Source organism: Somniosus microcephalus, unplaced genomic scaffold, assembly GCF_052327205.1.
Source record: "Somniosus microcephalus isolate GS21.2 unplaced genomic scaffold, FLI_Smic_1.0 unresolved_chr1, whole genome shotgun sequence".
NCBI classification, from domain to species: Eukaryota; Metazoa; Chordata; class Chondrichthyes; order Squaliformes; family Somniosidae; genus Somniosus; species Somniosus microcephalus.
This window is the reverse complement of record NW_028225179.1, coordinates 68,192,464-68,209,793: the sequence shown is the minus strand read 5'-3', so window position 1 is coordinate 68,209,793 and position 17,330 is coordinate 68,192,464.

The following is a 17,330-nucleotide window of genomic DNA, read 5'->3' as shown; positions in this document are numbered from 1 at the left end:
ATAGATTTTTGTTAACCAAAGGTATTAAGGGATATGGGCCAATGTCGGGGACATGGAGTTAGGTCGCAGATCAGCCAGGATCTCATTGAATGGCGGAACAGGCTCGAGGGGCTGAATGGCCTCCTCCTGTTCCTGTGTTCCTATGTTGAGTCTTCAGTGCACTGCTACAGAGAACCAGGTTAGAGTGGAGCAGCTGACATTAAATTGCAGGAAGGGGACACAATATCAATCATTCCTGTCTCATTAATGGCAACACAGATCAGTGACACCCATCCCACCAACCTCAGTTTACGATTTTCAGAAGTCCGAGGGGACAATCACGTTGAGTCCGTCTACTGTCAGCTGTGGCTCAGTTGGTAGCACTCTCCCCTCTGAGTCAGAAGATTGTGGGTTCAAATCCCACTCCAGAGACTTGAGCACAAATAATCTGGGCTGCCACTCCCAGTGGAGTGCTGCACTGTTGGGGGTACCGTCTTATAGAATGGTTACAGCACAGAAGGAGGCCATGAGGCCCGTCAAGCACGTGCCAGCTCTCTGCAAAACCACTTCAGCTAGTCCCTTTCCCTTCAGGTACTTATCCGATTCCCTTTTGAAAGCCACAGTTAAATCTGCCTCCACCACCCTTTCAGGCAGTGCATTCCAGATCCTAACCACTCGCTGCGTAAGAAAAGTTTTTCCACATGTCGCCTTTGAATCTTCTGCCAATCACCTTAAATCTGTGTCCTCTGGTTCTCGACCCTTCCGCCAATGGGACCAGAAACAGTTTCTCGCTATCCACTCTGTCCAGACCCCTCATGATTTTCAACACCTCTATTAAATCTCCTCTCGACCTTCTCTGCTCCAAGGAGAACAACCCCAGTTTCTCCAGTCTATCCACGTAACTGAAGTCCCCCATTCCTGGAATCATTCTCGTCAATCTTTACTGCGCCCTCTCTAAGGCATTCACATCCTTCCTAAAGTGTGGTACTCTTTTGGATCAGACGTTTAACTGAGGCCCTGCCTGCTCTCTCAGGTGGATGTTGAAAGATCCCATGGCTGCTATTTCAAAGAAGAGCAGGGGGAGTTATCCATGATGTCCTGGGCCAATATTTATCCCTCAATCAACATCACAAATAAACAGATTAAGAACGTAAGAAATAGGAGCAGGAGCCGGCCATTTGGCCCCTCGAGCCTGCTCCGCCATTCAATGAGATCATGGCTGATCTTCTACCTCATCTCCACTTTCCTGCACTATCCCCATATCCCTTGATTCCCTTAATATTCAAAAATCTATCGATCTCTGTCTTGAATATACTCAACGACTGAGCCTCCACAGCCCTCTGGGGTAGAGAATTCCAAAGATTCACCACCCTCCGAGTGAAGAAATTTCTCCTCATCTCAGTCCTAAATGGCCGACCCCTTATTCTGAGACTGTGACCCCAGGTTCTAGACTCCCCAGCCAGGGGAAACATCCTCCCTGCATCTACCCTGTCAAGCCCTGTAAGAATTTTGTATGTTTCAATGAGATCACCTCTCATTCTTCTAAACTCTAGGGGCTATAGGCCGAGTCTACTCAGTCTCTCCTCATGGGACAATCCCACCCATCCCAGGAACCAGTCTGGTGAACCTTCGTTGCACTCCCTCTGTGGCAAGTATATCCTTCCTTAGGTAAGGAGACCAAAATTGTACACAATACTCCAGGTGTGGTCTCACCAGGGCCCTGTATAATTGCAGTAAGACCTCTTTACTCTTATACTCAAATCCTCTTGTAATAAAGGCCAACATACCATTTGCTTTCCTAATTGCTTGCTGTACCTGCATGTTAACTTTCAGTGATTCATGTACAAGGACACCCAGGTCCCTCTGATTAACTGGTCATTATCACATTGCTGTTTGTGGGAGCTTGCTGTGTGCAAATTGGCTGCCATGTTTCTTACATTACAATAGTGACTCCACTCCAAATATAATTCATTGGCTGTAAAGAAAAAAAGAACATAAGAACGTAAGAAATAGGAGCAGGAGTAAGCCATACGACCCCTCGAGCCTGCTCCGCCATTCAATAAGATCATGGCTGATCTGCGACCTCAACTCCACTTTCCCGCCCGATCCCCACATCCCTCGATTCCCCTAGAGTCCAAAAATCTATCGATCTCAGCCTTGAATATACTCAAAGACTCAGCATTCACAGCCCTCTGGGGCAGAGAATTCCAAAGATTCACCACCCTCTGAGTGAAGAAACTGCTCCTCATCTCGGTCTTAAATGGCCGACCCCTTATCCTGAGACTATGCCCCCTAGTTCTAGACACTCCAACCAGGGGAAACAACCTCTCAGCATCTACCCTGTCAATTCATCTAAACTCCAGAGAGTACAGGCCCAGTCTACATAATCTCTCATCATAGGACAGCCTGCTCATCCCAGGAATCAATCTAGCGAACCTTTGTTGCACCGCCTCCAAGGCAAGTATATCCTATCTGTGTTAGAAGGTTGTGGGTTCAAGTCCCACTCCAGGGACTTGAGCACATAAAGCTAGGCCGACACTCCAGTGCAGTGCTGAGGGAGTGCTGCACTGTCGGAGGTGCCGTCTTTCAGATGAGATGTTAAACTGAGGCCCTGTCTGCTCTCTCATGTGGACGTAAAAGATCCCATGGCCACTATTTCGAAGAAGAGTAGGGGAGTTATCCCGGTGTCCTGGCCAATATGTCGCCCTCAATCAACATAACAAAAAAAACAGATGATCTGGTCATTATCACATTGCTGTTTGTGGGAGCTTGCTGTGCGCAAATTGGCTGCGGCATTTCCCACATTAGAACAGTGACTACATTTCAAAAAGTACTTCATTGGCTGTAAAACACTTTGAGATGTCCGGTGGTCATGAAAGGCGCTATATAAATGCAAGTCTTTCTTTCTTTTCCTTCGGTAAAGCGCTTTGGGTCGTCCTGAAGTGAAAGGTGCTGTAGAAATGCAAGTCTTTTTTTAAAAACAATATAGTTGTGGCACGGTGCCAGTCCTACACGCACCCCCACCCCACCCCGCCCCCGGCCTGGCATTGTTTAGGTCACTGCATAAAATATTTTACAAATTTTTTTTTAAAACCTCGTAATCGAAAGGGAGTACTACTACTTTCTCCAATTTTCTCCAATTAAGTATTGGGATAACCAAAGCCATTGGCCTAGAAATTGGGTTGGTAGCGCCGGCGCTGAGCGCCTAAAGAGACCTAGAATTGGGGCGATGCCCTATGTTGGGGCGGACGCTATGAAGATAGCGACAACTCAGATATTGACTATACATTTAGCGCCTGCGCTAAGTGTTTGCGCGCGCCCGCGAGCGCAAGCAGTTCATGACGTCATTTCAGTGTGCAACGCCTTCTAGGAGCGCCTGAGTGCATATTGGGTGGCGCCCGGAGCCTTAGCGCCCAGCGCTATTAGTGACAGTTCGAGGGAGGGCTAACAGGCCCTTCTCGGAGTAGGGGGGCGCTATTTAAAGGGGACAGCTTTAGTGCAGAATCTTCTGCCACTTAGCCTGCTCATTGCGATCGTTGCCAGAGACAGTTGGCGAGCTAATGTGGAGCGGAGTTCTGGGAATTTAGCTTTACAGTACTTGGGACCTTCAAACCTGTCCGAAGCACTTGCAGCACTACACCTAAAAGCCTTTTGACCAACTGGCATCAGAATGAGAGCTTGTTTGGAGGGTGACGGCCTCATCGCCCAACACTGTGAAGGGGCAGAGAGAAGGCGGGAGAGAGGGCCGGGATTGGCCAGAAGGAGGAGGGCCAATGGAGGTTGGCCAATCCGACGGGAAGCTGTGAGGGTCTGTAGGCAGCAGGTGACAAGCCTTGACATGTCGGAGGAGCAGTGTTTGGGAAGGCTCCGATTCTGGAGGGACATTGTTACTGATCTGTGCCACCTGTTTGGTCATGATCTGCAGCCGCGTGAACGCTGCAGAACCTCTCTGTCCGTGATGGCTAAACTGACTGATGGCCTCCATTTTTATGCCAACAGATCCTTTCAGTTAGCCATTGGGGACATTGCGACTGTCGCTCAGGTTGCAGTCCACTGTTGCATCTGGCAAGTTAGAGAAGCCCTTTATAGGCGAAGGCGCCAATTCATTACCTTCCCTCGGACCCTGCACAAGCAGGCGGAGGGCGCGCAGGGTGTCGCTTCTATTGCGGACTTCCCCATGGTGCAGGGGGCGAGTGACAGCACACACATGGCTTTGAGGGCGCCATGCCATCATCCTTAGGACTTCCGCAACCGCAAGGGGTTGCACTCCCTCAACATGCAGCTGGTCTGTGACCACCGCCAAATCGTCATGGCAGTCACCGCGCATTTCCCAGGGTGCAGCCACGATGCCTTTATCCTGCGGCTGACCTCAGTTTGTAACCTTTTTGAGGGGCTGCCTCGAAGACGAGGCTGGCTTACTGGGGACACGGGCTATCCTCTCTGGCCATGGCTGATGACAACACTCCGTGTGGCCGACACCCCAGCAGAAGAGCTGATCAGCAGCGGCCATCAGGCGACCAGGCACAGTAAACAGCACACTATTGGTGTTGTCAAAAAGCGTTTCCAATGTCTGGAAGATTCGGGGGGATCCCTGCAGTACTCGCCGCAGCAAGTGGGACACATCGTCGTCGTCTGCTGCATGGTCCACAACTTGGCAATTCGACGCACACAGCCAATTCAGGCTGTCCCTCAACGACCAGCAGAGCAGGTGGAGGAGGAGTATGAGGATGAGGAGGAGGAGGAGGAGGAGGAAGAGCAGGCGGAGGAGGAGGAGGAGGAGGAGGAAGAGCAGGCGGAGGAGGAGGAGGAGGATGAGGATGAGGATGAGGATGAGGATGAGGAGGAGGAAGAGTAGGAGGAGGAGGAGGAGGAGGAGGAAGATGGAAGGGCTGCTGAAAGTGGAAGGGCCATACGTCAGAGGCTCATCTGGACTCGTGTCGAGACCCCTGTGGCGGAATGATGAGAGTCTTAACTCATGCGCACTTTGGATGTTTGAGGGCCTCTGAATGACAGCATCACTGAAACTAGTCACATGCACCATGCCACATTGAAACTTCTGTTTATTGGCACAAAAGTCTTTCATTACAGCTAAACAACGTAATGTCAACAGAAACCATAACTTTCAAAATAACTGAACTGTTCGGCAAAGCCGCAAAACTCAACAAACCTTCTGCAAATATAACAACAGGTGAGGGTGTCCTTGCACTTGGACAAATAAACGTCTCAGCACCTCACTCTACAACTGGCCCCTTGAGGGAGAACGACTTCTCTTTCACGCCCGGCCCCTTCCCTCCCTGCTGCTCCGACGTAATTGGACCCCAGTGGCGGCCTCAAGGCTGGGGGACGCCTGCTGACTGTCTGGAAGCGCAGAAGCCCGAGGGACAGCCTGGCCGACCTCTGTGCTTGGAGGGTGCGGATGCAGGATGCTTGATGGGACCATGGCTGGAAGCAGTGTGGCCTGCAGGTGGTGGCAGCTGCAATGCAGGTGTCCCAGTGCTGGCATGTGCAGTGGTCTCCTGCCGAGAGAGGACACCTGCACCATGGTCGGACGACACACTGGCTATCTGAGGGGAGCGGGTCGGCTCTACCACCACAATCGCATGCTCCACTGATTGCTGGCCTTGTGTGGGACTGGAAGGGCCCGGGGTGATCCTAACTGATGCAGAGAGGGTGGCTACAGTGAGAGATCGCATAGCGTCAATCTGGCTGTGGAGGAGCCCAGCAAGTGACTGCGTGGCAACAGTGAGGACCTGTGTGCCAGGTGCCAGTGCTTTGGAGAAGGCCTGGACAGTTCTTCCCATTGCTTCGGACAAGCCAGGTGCCGACCGCTCCACTGCCTCGGACAAGCCCTGCACAGACCTTTCCAGGGATTGTCCGAAGCCCTGAACAGTCCTTTCCATAGCCGACTCAAAGCCGTGGACAGTCCTCTCCATTGTTGGGCCGAAGCCCTGGATAGTCCTGTCCATTGTTGCCCCGAAGCCCTGGATAGACCTGTCCATTGTTGCCCCGAACACCTGCAGAGTCCTGTCCATTGTTGCCCCAAAGCCCTGGAGAGTCCTCTCCATGGTTGCCCCGAAATCCAACATACTCTTAGCCAATGAATCTATTGACTCAGGCATCTTCTCCACTGCAGCCATCAGCTCCGTGTGTCTGACCCAGGCCTGTTTGCTCATCTCAGCCAGGCGACGCACCTCATCTGCACTCTGTGCAGCAGTCATGACGACCTGCCTTGCCCTCCGGGGAGATGGTGGCCGAACTTGCCTGTCCCCCGTGATGCGCTATCAATTACTCATAAAAGACTGAGAGTTAGAAGAGTAACTAAAGGCTTTTATTAACAACAGAATGGAGGTCTGCCTCGAGTGGTCGACCGGTCCAGGATACCAAGGGCTGGGGAGCAGTCACCTTTATACTAGGACCTGTGGGAGGAGTCAGCCGAGGCATGTCCAGGCATGTACACAGTGGAATACAAACAGGACAAACAGGAATACAAACAGTGGTTTACCACATTCACCCCTTGTTTAAAATTGAGTCCGGCGGGGTGAAGTGTATTAAAAGTTAGTGTATTGGAGTCTCTCCGGAGGTCTTGTCTGCCGCTGTGATCGGCGTGGCGACGGCAGGGGTAGTGACGCTTCCGGCGTCGAGTCCAGCGTAGGCTGTGGCACAGGCGTGTCGTCCTCGTAGATGTCGAGCGGGTCGCGGGGCCCAGGCCTGCCGTCTGCTGGGGCTGGATATCGGATCGTGGGGGGGGGTGGTAGTGGGTAGTGGGTTACTGTGGTCCCCGAGGGTGCAAGGTCTCTTATGGAGACTGTGTCCTCCCGCCCGTCCGGGTATGCGATGTAAGCATACTGGGGGTTGGCGTGGAGGAGGTCGACCCTCTCGACCAGGGGGTCCGTTTTATGGGTCCTCACGTGTCTTCTCAGTAGGACCGGCCCTGGGGACGTCAGCCATGGCGGTAGCGATGTCCCTGATGTGGACTTCCTTGGGAAGACAAACATTTTCTCATGAGGGGTGGCGTTAGTGGCAGTGCAGAGCAGTGACCGAATAGAGTGGAGCGCATCGGGGAGCACATCCTGCCAGCGGGAGGTTGGAAGGCCCCTAGACTTTAAGGCTAGCAGGACGGCCTTCCAAACTGTCGCATTTTCTCTTTCCACCTGTCCGTTCCCCCGGGGGTTGTAACTGGTGGTCCTGCTTGTGGCAATACCCCTAGTTAGCAGGTACTGACGGAGTTCGTCGCTCATAAACGATGAGCCCCGGTCGCTATGGATATAGCTGGGGAAGCCGAACAGGGTGAAGAGGTTGTTCAGACATTTAATGACCGTGGCACTGGTCATGTCCGGGCAGGGGAAGGCGAACGGGAAACGGGAGTACTCATCAATAATATTGAGGAAGTACACATTGCGGTCGGAGGAGGGGGGAGGCCCTTTAAAATCAACGCTCAGGCGCTCGAAGGGGCGAGTGGCTTTTATCAGGTGGGCCCTGTCTGGTCTATAAAAGTGTGGTTTGCACTCAGCGCAGACTTGGCAGTTCCTGGTCATGGTCCTGACCTCCTCAATAGAGTAAGGCAGGTTGCGGGCCTTGATGAGGTGGAAGAACCTGGTGACCCCCGGGTGGCAGAGGTCATTGTGGAGGACCCGTAGTCTATCGATCTGCGCGCTGGCGCAGGTGCCACGCGATAGCGCATCCGGGGGTTCATTTAGCTTCCCTGGCCGGTACAAGATCTCGTAGTTGTAGGTGGAAAGTTCGATTCTCCACCTCAAGATCTTGTCATTTTTGATTTTGCCCCTCTGCTTGTTGTTAAACATAAAAGCAACTGAACGCTGGTCAGTGAGCAGGGTAAATCGTTTTCCGGCCAGGTAGTGCCTCCAATGACGCACAGCCTCCACAATCGCCTGGGCCTCTTTCTCAACAGCGGAGTGTCTGGTCTCCGGGCCTTGGAGGGTTCGTGAAAAGAAGGCCACGGGTCTCCCCGCCTGATTGAGGGTAGCGGCCAGGGCAAAGTCGGACGCGTCGCTTTCCACCTGGAAGGGGATGGATTCGTCCACTGCGTGCATGGTGGCTTTGGCAATGTCCTCCTTGATACGGTGGAAGGCTAAGCGGGCCTCTGCCGTCAAGGGAAAAGAGGTGGACTTGATCAGCGGGCGGGCCTTGTCCGCATAGTAGGGGACCCACTGGGCGTAATAGGAGAAAAACCCTAGGCACCTCTTCAGGGCCTTGAGGCAGTGGGGCAGTGGAAGTTCCATAAGGGGACGCATCCGGTCGGGGTCGGGGCCGATGACTCCGTGTTCCACAACACAGCCAAGGATGGCGAGGCGGTTTGTGCGGAATATGCACTTCTCCTTGTTATATGTCAGGTTTAGGAGTTGGGCGGTGCGGAGGAATTTTTCGAGGTTTGCGTCATGGTCCTGCAAGTCACGGCCGCAGATGGTCACATTGTCCAGATATGGGAAAGTGGCCTGCAACGCATTTTGATCTACCATCTGGTCCATCTCCCTTTGGAAGATGGAGACCCCGTTGGTGACGCCAAAGGGAACCCTAAGGAAGTGATAGAGGCGGCCGTTTGCCTCAAAGGCAGTGTACTGGCGGTCCTCAGGGCGGATGGGGAGCTGGTGGTACGCTGATTTCAGGTCAATGGTCGAGAAGACGCGGTACTGCGCGATCTGGTTGACCATATCAGCTATACGGGGGAGTGGGTAGGCGTCCAGCAGGGTGTAGCGATTTATTGTCTGGCTGTAGTCGATGACCAGGCGCTGCTTCTCGCTGGTCTTAACGACCACAACCTGGGCTCGCCAGGGGCTGGTGCTGCCCTCAATAATCCCTTCTTTCAGGAGCCGCTCCACTTCGGTTTTAATGAAAACCCTGTCCCCGGCACTGTATCGCCTGCTCTTTGTGGCGATGGGCTTACAGTCGGGGGTGAGGTTAGCAAACAGTGGTGGGGGGGTGACTCTGAGTGTGGAGAGGTTGCACCTGGTGCGCGGCGGGCAATTTGGAAGCTGCTGGCTGCGGACTGTGAGTGGGGGTAGGGGTCCACCGTACGCCATCGTAACACTTTTAAGGTGGCACTGAAAATCTAACCCCAGCAGGACGGCAGCGCAGAGGTCAGGCAGGACCAGAAGTTTAAAATGATCGTACACGGTCCCGTCTACTACGAGTGTCACCACGCAGTAGCCGCCGATGTCCGCCGACTGGGACTCGGAGGCCATAGAAATCCGCTGTTGCGCAGGCAGGACTGGGAGAGAGCAACGCCGCACCGTGTCGGGGTGGATGAAGCTCTCCGTGCTCCCAGAGTCAAAAAGGCAGATTGTATCGTGACCATTTACCTTAATGTCCATTGTGGAACTGGCCAGTTGGTGCGGTCTCGCTTGGTCCAGTGTAACGGATGCCAGCGTAGGGGTCGGTGTGTCGCTGCGGGTATCAGATGAGGCAGTGTCGGGGGCCTGCTGCGTCCCGGCTGTCGTCCAAGATGGCGGCGTCCATGATCCCCATGTGGCTGGAGGCGTCCAAAATGGCTGCTGTACCGGTGATTCGCACACGGCCGGGGAGGTCCAAAATGGCGGCCCCCATGGCCCACACGCGGCGCTGCTGGGGTTCGGGGTGGCTTTGGCCCTGCAGATGCTAGCGTAGTGTCCCTTCTTCCCGCAGCCTGAGCAGATCGCGTTTTTCGCCGGGCAGCGCGCTCTGGGGTGTTTTGCCTGGCCACAGAAGTAGCATTTCTGGCCTTGGGGCACTGCTGTCTGGCCGTGGGACACTGCTGCGGTAGTTGGGCCGTTGTTGGGGTGTGGCTGGGGTGGCACGGCGCTATGAGGCGGTCCTACCGTGTCCCAGGCTGTCATTCCCCGCAGCGTCCACGGTGCAGAGGAGTAGGCATCCATGCCCTGGTAGGCTGCATCCAACGATAGTGCGAGTTCAGAGGCCTTGTTGAGGTCGAGGTTACTCTGCTCCAACAGTCGCTGTCGTGTGTAATTGGATCTGTGGCCCGCTACAAAAGCGTCCCGGATAAGTTCCTCTGTGTACACGGTGGCCTTTACATCCTTACAACCACAGGCCCGGCCAAGCACAGACAGTGCCTGAAGGTATTCCACGGTCGATTCCCCAGGTTGTTGTTTACGACTCCCCAGGAGGTGCCTGGCGTACACTTCGTTCACTGGGCGCGTGTACTGGTCCTTGAGGAGCTTGATAGCATCCGCGTACGAGGTCGCGTCTTGGATGACCGAGTACACTCGGTGGTTCACTTTGGAGGTCAGGACATCCAGTTTGTCCTCGTCCGATTTGATTGCTTCGGAGGCGGTCAGGAATTTTTCGAAACACTTAAGCCAGTGAGTAAACTTGGTGGATGAGTCCGCCTCCCGATGATCTAAGTCCAGGCATGCTGGTGTGAGGATCTTCTCCATTATAAAAATGTTGTTAATAAAATTGATGCGCTATCAATTACTCATAAAAGACTGAGAGTTAGAAGAGTAACTAAAGGCTTTTATTAACAACAGAATGGAGGTCTGCCTCGAGTGGTCGACCGGTCCAGGATACCAAGGGCTGGGGAGCAGTCACCTTTATACTAGGACCTGTGGGAGGAGTCAGCCGAGGCATGTCCAGGCATGTACACAGTGGAATACAAACAGGACAAACAGGAATACAAACAGTGGTTTACCACACCCCGTGCGTGGCTGCATGCCGCTTGGTCCGGCAACTGGTTCATCCTCAGAGCCACCCCCCCTCCCCTCCAGGGGACTACTATCCCCAGTCTGCAGATGTCTCAGCTCCCCGGATTCTGCAATGGCTGGTCCGGATTCCTCCTGGTCCTCGCCTCCGGTGGCACTGGCACTGGCAGCTTCAGCACGTTGAGCCCGAGTTGGTGCTGCTTCATCTGAAAGTGGGAGGTGGAAAAGTGGCTTTAGCGAAAGGGCAGCTTTGCTGAAAGGCATGCCAGATTGCGGCATGGCTCTGACATGGCTGCACACTGAGGATGCATGCTGGCGGGGGGACCAAGTGGAAGGCAACAGGTGAAAAAGGTGAGAGTCTTACCCTCGCTGTCAGTAATGGGGTCGGCAGATGTAGTGGTCACAGGACCAGACAGACGTCCTCCAAGTATCTGGTGCACTCTCTCCTCCAGATCCGTGAGAGCCACTTGTGCAGGTCCGCCACCGGTTCGACGCTGCTCCTTTTGGATCATGGCCAGTTTGGACTGCAGGGGAAAGAAGGGGAAGTTCTGTAACATGAGGCCTTGAGAGATCATCGCATGCCCCCCATGGTGCAAGAGCCCTTACATGAGGCCTTGAGACATCATCGCATGCCCCCCATGGTGCAAGAGCCCTTACATGAGGCCTTGAGACATCATCGCATGCCCCCCATGGTGCAAGAGCACTTACATGAGGCCTTGAGACATCATCGCATGCCCCCCATGGTGCAAGAGCCCTTACATGAGGCCTTGAGACATCTGTCCATGTGTGTGCCCAGAAAGGGCCATGGGTGCATGCTGACAGATGGCCATTGGGGCATCATTGCAGCAGGGTGCCCGAAGTCAGCTGCAGATGGAGGGAATCAGAAGATTGCTAAACCATCACTCACCCTAACGAGCCGTGTGAGGTCGTTGAATTTCTTCCTGCACTGAACAGGGGTCCTGGTCGCCATGCTGCTGGAGTTGACCCTCACAGCAACCTCCCTCCAAGATCGTCGGTAAGCCTTCTGATTCGGCCTCTTGCCATTATCCGGATACAGGACCTCTCGACGGCGTTCAACTGCAGCCACCAAGTGGTCCAGAGCCTCAGTGCTGAAGCGCTCTGCTCTCTGTCTAACCTTCTCCATGCTGAACAAGTTTGTACCGCCAGACAAGGGCGAGCGCCGAATCTGAGGCCTACAGGGCGTTGGGTGTTGAAACTCAGGCTGACTGACCCACCCCTTTAAGAGCCGGCCGGCACCTGGAGGTCTCGTGGTTTCCCGCAATTGAGATCACCTGCGCTGCGCCCGTCCGCGTCGATATTGCGTAGCGCCTGAACTTTTGCACCTTAAGAGCACCGTGCAACGGCTGAATTAGCGCCTCAATACCCTTTGGGGGCGATGCAACCCAATATCTCACCAGGCAGCGATAACTTTCGGCTGGCTATAAACTTAGCGCTTCGCCAGTTCTAACGCCTCAAGCGAGGCTATACCCAATTTCTAGGCCATTGTCTTCGGTCCCCACCACAAACTCCGTTCCCTCGCCACTGACTCCATCCCTCTCCCTAATACCTGTTTGAGGCTGACCCACACCATTCGCAACCTTGGTGTCATATTTGACCCCGAAATGAGCTTCCGACCACATATCCGCAGCATCACAAAGGCCGCCTACTTCCACCTCCGTAACATCGCCCATCTCCGCTCTTGCCTCAGCTCATCCGCTGCCGAAACCCTCATCCATGCCTTTGTTACCTCTAGACTTGACTATTCCAACGCGCTCCTGGCTGACCTCCCACATTCCACCCTATGCAAACTTGAGGTCATTCAAAACTCGGCTGCCCGTGTCCTAACTCGCACCAAGTCCCGTTCGCCCATCACCCCCTGTGCTCGCTGACCTACATTGGCTCCCGGCTAAGCAACGCCTCGATTTCAAAATTCTCATTCTTGTTTTCAAATCCCTCCATGGCCTCGCCCCTCCCTATCTCTGTAATCTCCTCCAGTCCCACAACCGACCCCCACCCCCGAGATATCTGCGCTCCTCTAATTCTGCCCTCTTGACAATCCCTGATTATAATCGCTCAACCATTGGTGGCCGTGCCTTCTGTTGCCTCGGCCCTAAGCTCTGGAATTCCCTGCCTAAACCTGTCTGCCTCGCTATCTCTCTCTCCTCCTTTAAGACGATCCTTAAACCCTACCTCTTTGACCAAGCTTTTGGTCACCTGCCCTAATTTATCCTTATGTGGATCGGTGTCAAATTTTTTGTCTTAAAATACTCCTGCGCAGCGCCTTGGGACGTTTTACTACATTAAAGGTGCTATATAAATACAAGCTGTTGTTGTTGTTGCTGTACTTCTTCGTAAGGCTAATGTAGATACAGAGCAACAACTATAATTTTACATTTAGGTGGTTACGTCAGATAATTTTAATGCAAATAAGGTAATGCATTTGGGGAGGGCTAACAAGGCAAGGAAATACACAATAATTTTTTTTTATTCGTTCATGGGATGTGGGCATCGCTGGCAAGGCCAGCATTTATTGCCCATCCCTAATTGCCCTTGAGAAGGTGGTGGTGAGCCGCCTTCTTGAACCGCTGCAGTCCGTGTGGTGAAGGTGCTCCCACAGCGCTGTTAGGGAGGGAGTTCCAGGATTTTGACCCAGCGACGATGAAGGAACGGCGATATACTTCTAAGTCAGGGTGGTGTGTGACTTGGAGGGGAACTTGGAGGTGGTGGTGTTCCCATGCGCCTGCTGCCCTTGTCCTTCTAGGTGGAAGAGGCCGCGGGTTTGGGAGGTGCTGCCGAAGAAGCCTTGGCGAGTTGCTGCAGTGCATCTTGTAGATGGTACACACTGCAGCCACGGTATGCCAGTGGTGGAGGGAGTGAATGTTTAAGGTGGTGGATGGGGTGCCAATCAAACGGGCTGCTTTGCCCTGGATGGTGTCGAGCTTCTTGAGTATTGTTGGAGCTGCACTCATCCAGGCAAGTGGCGAGTATTCCATCACACTCCTTACATGTGCCTTATAGATGGTGTAAAGGCTTTGGGGAGTCAGGAGGTGAGACACTCGCCGCAGAATACCTAGCCTCTGACCTGTTCTTGTTGCCACAGTATTTATGTGGCTGGTCCAGTTAAGTTTCTGGTCAATGGTGACCCCCAGATTGTTGATGGTGGGGGATTTGCCGATGGTAATGCCATTGAAAGTCAAGGGGCGGTGGTTAGACTCTCGCTTGTTGGAGATAGTCATTGTCTGGCACTTCTGTGGCATGAATGTTACCTGCCACTTATCAGCTCAAGCCTGAATGTCATCCAGGTCTTGTTGCATGCGGGCATGGACTGCTTCATTATCTGAGGAGTTGTGAATGGCGCTGAACACTGTGCAGTCATCAGTGAACATCCCCATTTCTGACCTTATGTTGGAGGTAATGTCATTGATGAAGCAGCTGAAGATGGTTGGGCCTAGGACACTGCCCTGAGGAACTCCTGCAGCAATGTCCTGGGGCTGTGATGGTTGACCTTCAACCACCACAACCATCTTCCTTTGTGCTAGGTGTGACTCCAGCCAGTGGAGCGTTTTCCCCCTGATTCCCATTGACTTCAGTTTTACTAGGGCTCCTTGATGCCAGACTCGGTCAAATGTTGCCTTGATGTCAAGGGCAGTCACTCTCACCTCACCTCTGAAATTCAGCTCCTTTGTCCATGTTTGGACTAAGGCTGTAATGCGATCGGGAGCCAAGTGGTCTTGGCAGAACCCAAACTGGGCATCAGTGAGCAGGTTATTGGTGAGTAAGCGCCGCTTGATAGCACCGTCGACGACACCTTCCATCACTTTGCTGATGATTGAGAGTAGACTGATGGGGCGGTAATTGTCCAGGTTGGATTTGTCCTACTTTTTGCGGACAGGGCATACCTGGGCAGTTTCCCACATTGTCGGATAGATGCCAGTGTTGTAGCTGTACTGGATCAGCTTGGATAGAGGCGCGGCTAGTTCTGGAACACAAGTCTTCAGCACGATAGCCGGGATGTTGTCGGGCGCACAGCCTTTGCTGTATCCAGTGCGTTCAGCCGTTTCTTGATATCATGTGGAGTGAATCGAATCGGCTGAAGACTGGCTTCTGTGATGGTGAGGACCTCGGGAGTAGGCTGATATGGATCATCCACTCGGCACTTCTGGCTGAAGATGGTTGCAAACACTTCAGCCTTGTCTTTTGCACTCACGTGCTGGGCTCTACCATCATTGAGGATGGGGATATTCATGGAGCCTCCTCTTCCCGTTAGTTGTTTAATGGTCCACCGCCATTCACGACTGGATGTGGCAGGACAGCAGAGCTTTGATCTGATTCGTTGGTTGTGGGATCACTTAGCCCTGTCTATAGCAAGCTGCTTCCGCTTTTTAAGCATGCATGTAGTCCTGTGTTGCAGCTTCCCCAAGTTGGCACCTCATTTATAGGTACACCTGGTGCTGCTCCTGACATGCTCTTCTGCACTCCTTATTGAACCAGGGTTGGTCCCCTGGCTTGCTGGTAATGGTAGAGTGAGGGATATGATGGGCCATGAGGTTACAGATTGTGGTGGAATACAAATCTGCTGCTGCTGATGGCCCACAGATGCCCAGTTTTGAGCTGCTAGATCTGTTCTGAATCTCTCCCAATTAGCATGATGGTAATGCCACACAACACAATAGAGGGTGCTCTCAGTGTGAAGAATGGGACTTCGTCTCCACAATGACTATGCGGTGGTCACTGCTACCAATGCTGTTATGGACAGATGCATCTTCGACAGGTAGATTAGTGAGGACAAGGTCAAGTAGGTTTTTCCCTCTTGTTGGTTTTCTCACCACCTGTCGCAGGCCCAGACTGGCAGTTATGTCCTTCAGGACCCGACCAGCTTGGTCAGTAGTGGTGCTACCGAGCCACTCTTGGTGATGGACATTGAAGTTCCCCACCCAGAGTACATTTGGTGCCCTTGCTACTCTCAGTGCTTCTTCCAGGTGGTGTTCAACATGGAGAAGTACTGATTCATCAGCTGCGGGAGGGTGGTAGGTGGTGTAGGATTCGCAAAATTGAACATTGTCCTATAAGGGTCTATTGGCAGAAAAGGCCTTAATTTTAAAGACTGTTTTAAAAGAAGCCCAGAAAAAGGGGCACACAAAATGGCCGCCAGACCCCGTGACCAGCTTTTTGGGACATTTTAAAATGGTTCCTGCAGTCCACAGACAGCTTTTGTGGATTCAGCCCACAGTAAGTTCTGGAATGCAATTTCGGAGAATGCGAAACCAGACAGAACCCCATACATATAGATTAGATGCAGATCCAATCAGATCGGCCTGTAGATAAAGGCCATCAAAATGTTTACCCAGACAAAGGGAAACAGCCTCAAGTTCAAAGGGGGACATCAAGACCCATTAAAGACAATACAAGGTCATTCCAGACCAGAGATGGCAGTTACCGGCCATCCCGAAAGTACTTTAAACACAATGACTACCCCTCTGTGCTACAAGCCCGCCAAAATTTAAACAAAGACTAACCTTGATATGGCGGGAGATAAGGGCCTCCATGAGAAGTATAACTGGAGACCTGGGTAGCCATTAGGAGTTCGGAGAGAGAGCAGTGCGGAAGAGCAAGAAGAGCATTGTAGAGATCATTTTCGAGAGATCATTCGGGGGTCCGAAGAAGGTGCAGTTCGGTTAGGAGTTCGGGTGCGGTAGAGAGGCCGCTCAGACTCAGAAGAAGAAGACGATTCGGTAGACGATTGGGATCGGAGACGTTTTGAAGACTCAGAGTAGCCATTGGTGGTTCAGGTTGAGTCAGCGTCCAGGCCCGGGGTAGCTATCGGGAGATCATCGGCAAACCCTGGGCCATTGATGAGACGAGAAGACGACGACCCTCCAAGAGGAAACCTTATGAACATGGTCAAACAGATGGGCTCTCTCCACGCCGACGTCCAGGCCTGCTAACATCCAGCCTGTCCATGTCCATTACCTCGAGGGAGAAAAGAGTGTGTCGCAGCCCGCTGCGTTCCGCTGACCCCGTAGAGACAGGATGCCTGAGAGGACCAAAACGCAGACTTCAAAACCTCTATTTTCTAACTGGGACTGGTGAGCATGTTTCTGGCCCCTCATAATCTAATTTAGCTAGGTTTAGGGGGTGGGCATTTTAGGGGATAATTAACAATGAGTTGTTGTCCCTCGATGTTCCGTGTGTTTCCCTATTTCATGGTGAACCGTGTAAAGTATAATATGCCTGTAGATATGTTGGTTAGTACTGTATTATGATTTGTTTTTCCCTCCCATGTACCTTATTTGGCTTACATTCAATTTTTCCTTTATGCAATAAAATTTCACTTCGTTTCATTAAACTTGATCTACAGAGTATTCTCTGCATTGTAGTTCCTGCCTCAAAGTCCAGTGTACAGAACCTAAGGGGTGAGTGGGTCGAACCACTCGGTAAATTACTGTGCAAAAGAGAGAGAGGTCTCACCAGAGAGAGAGACCTAGCAAAAACCCCTTACAGTGGTAATCAGCAGGAAGTTTCCTTGCCCATGCTTGCCCTAAAGCAATGTTGAGGACTCCCAGGGCCACTCCTTCCCAACTGTATACCACTACCCCTGGTGGGTCTGTCCCAGCCGTGGGACAGGACATACCCAGGAATGGTGATGGAGGAGTTTGGGACATTGGCTGAAATGTATGATTCTGTGAGTATGACTATGTC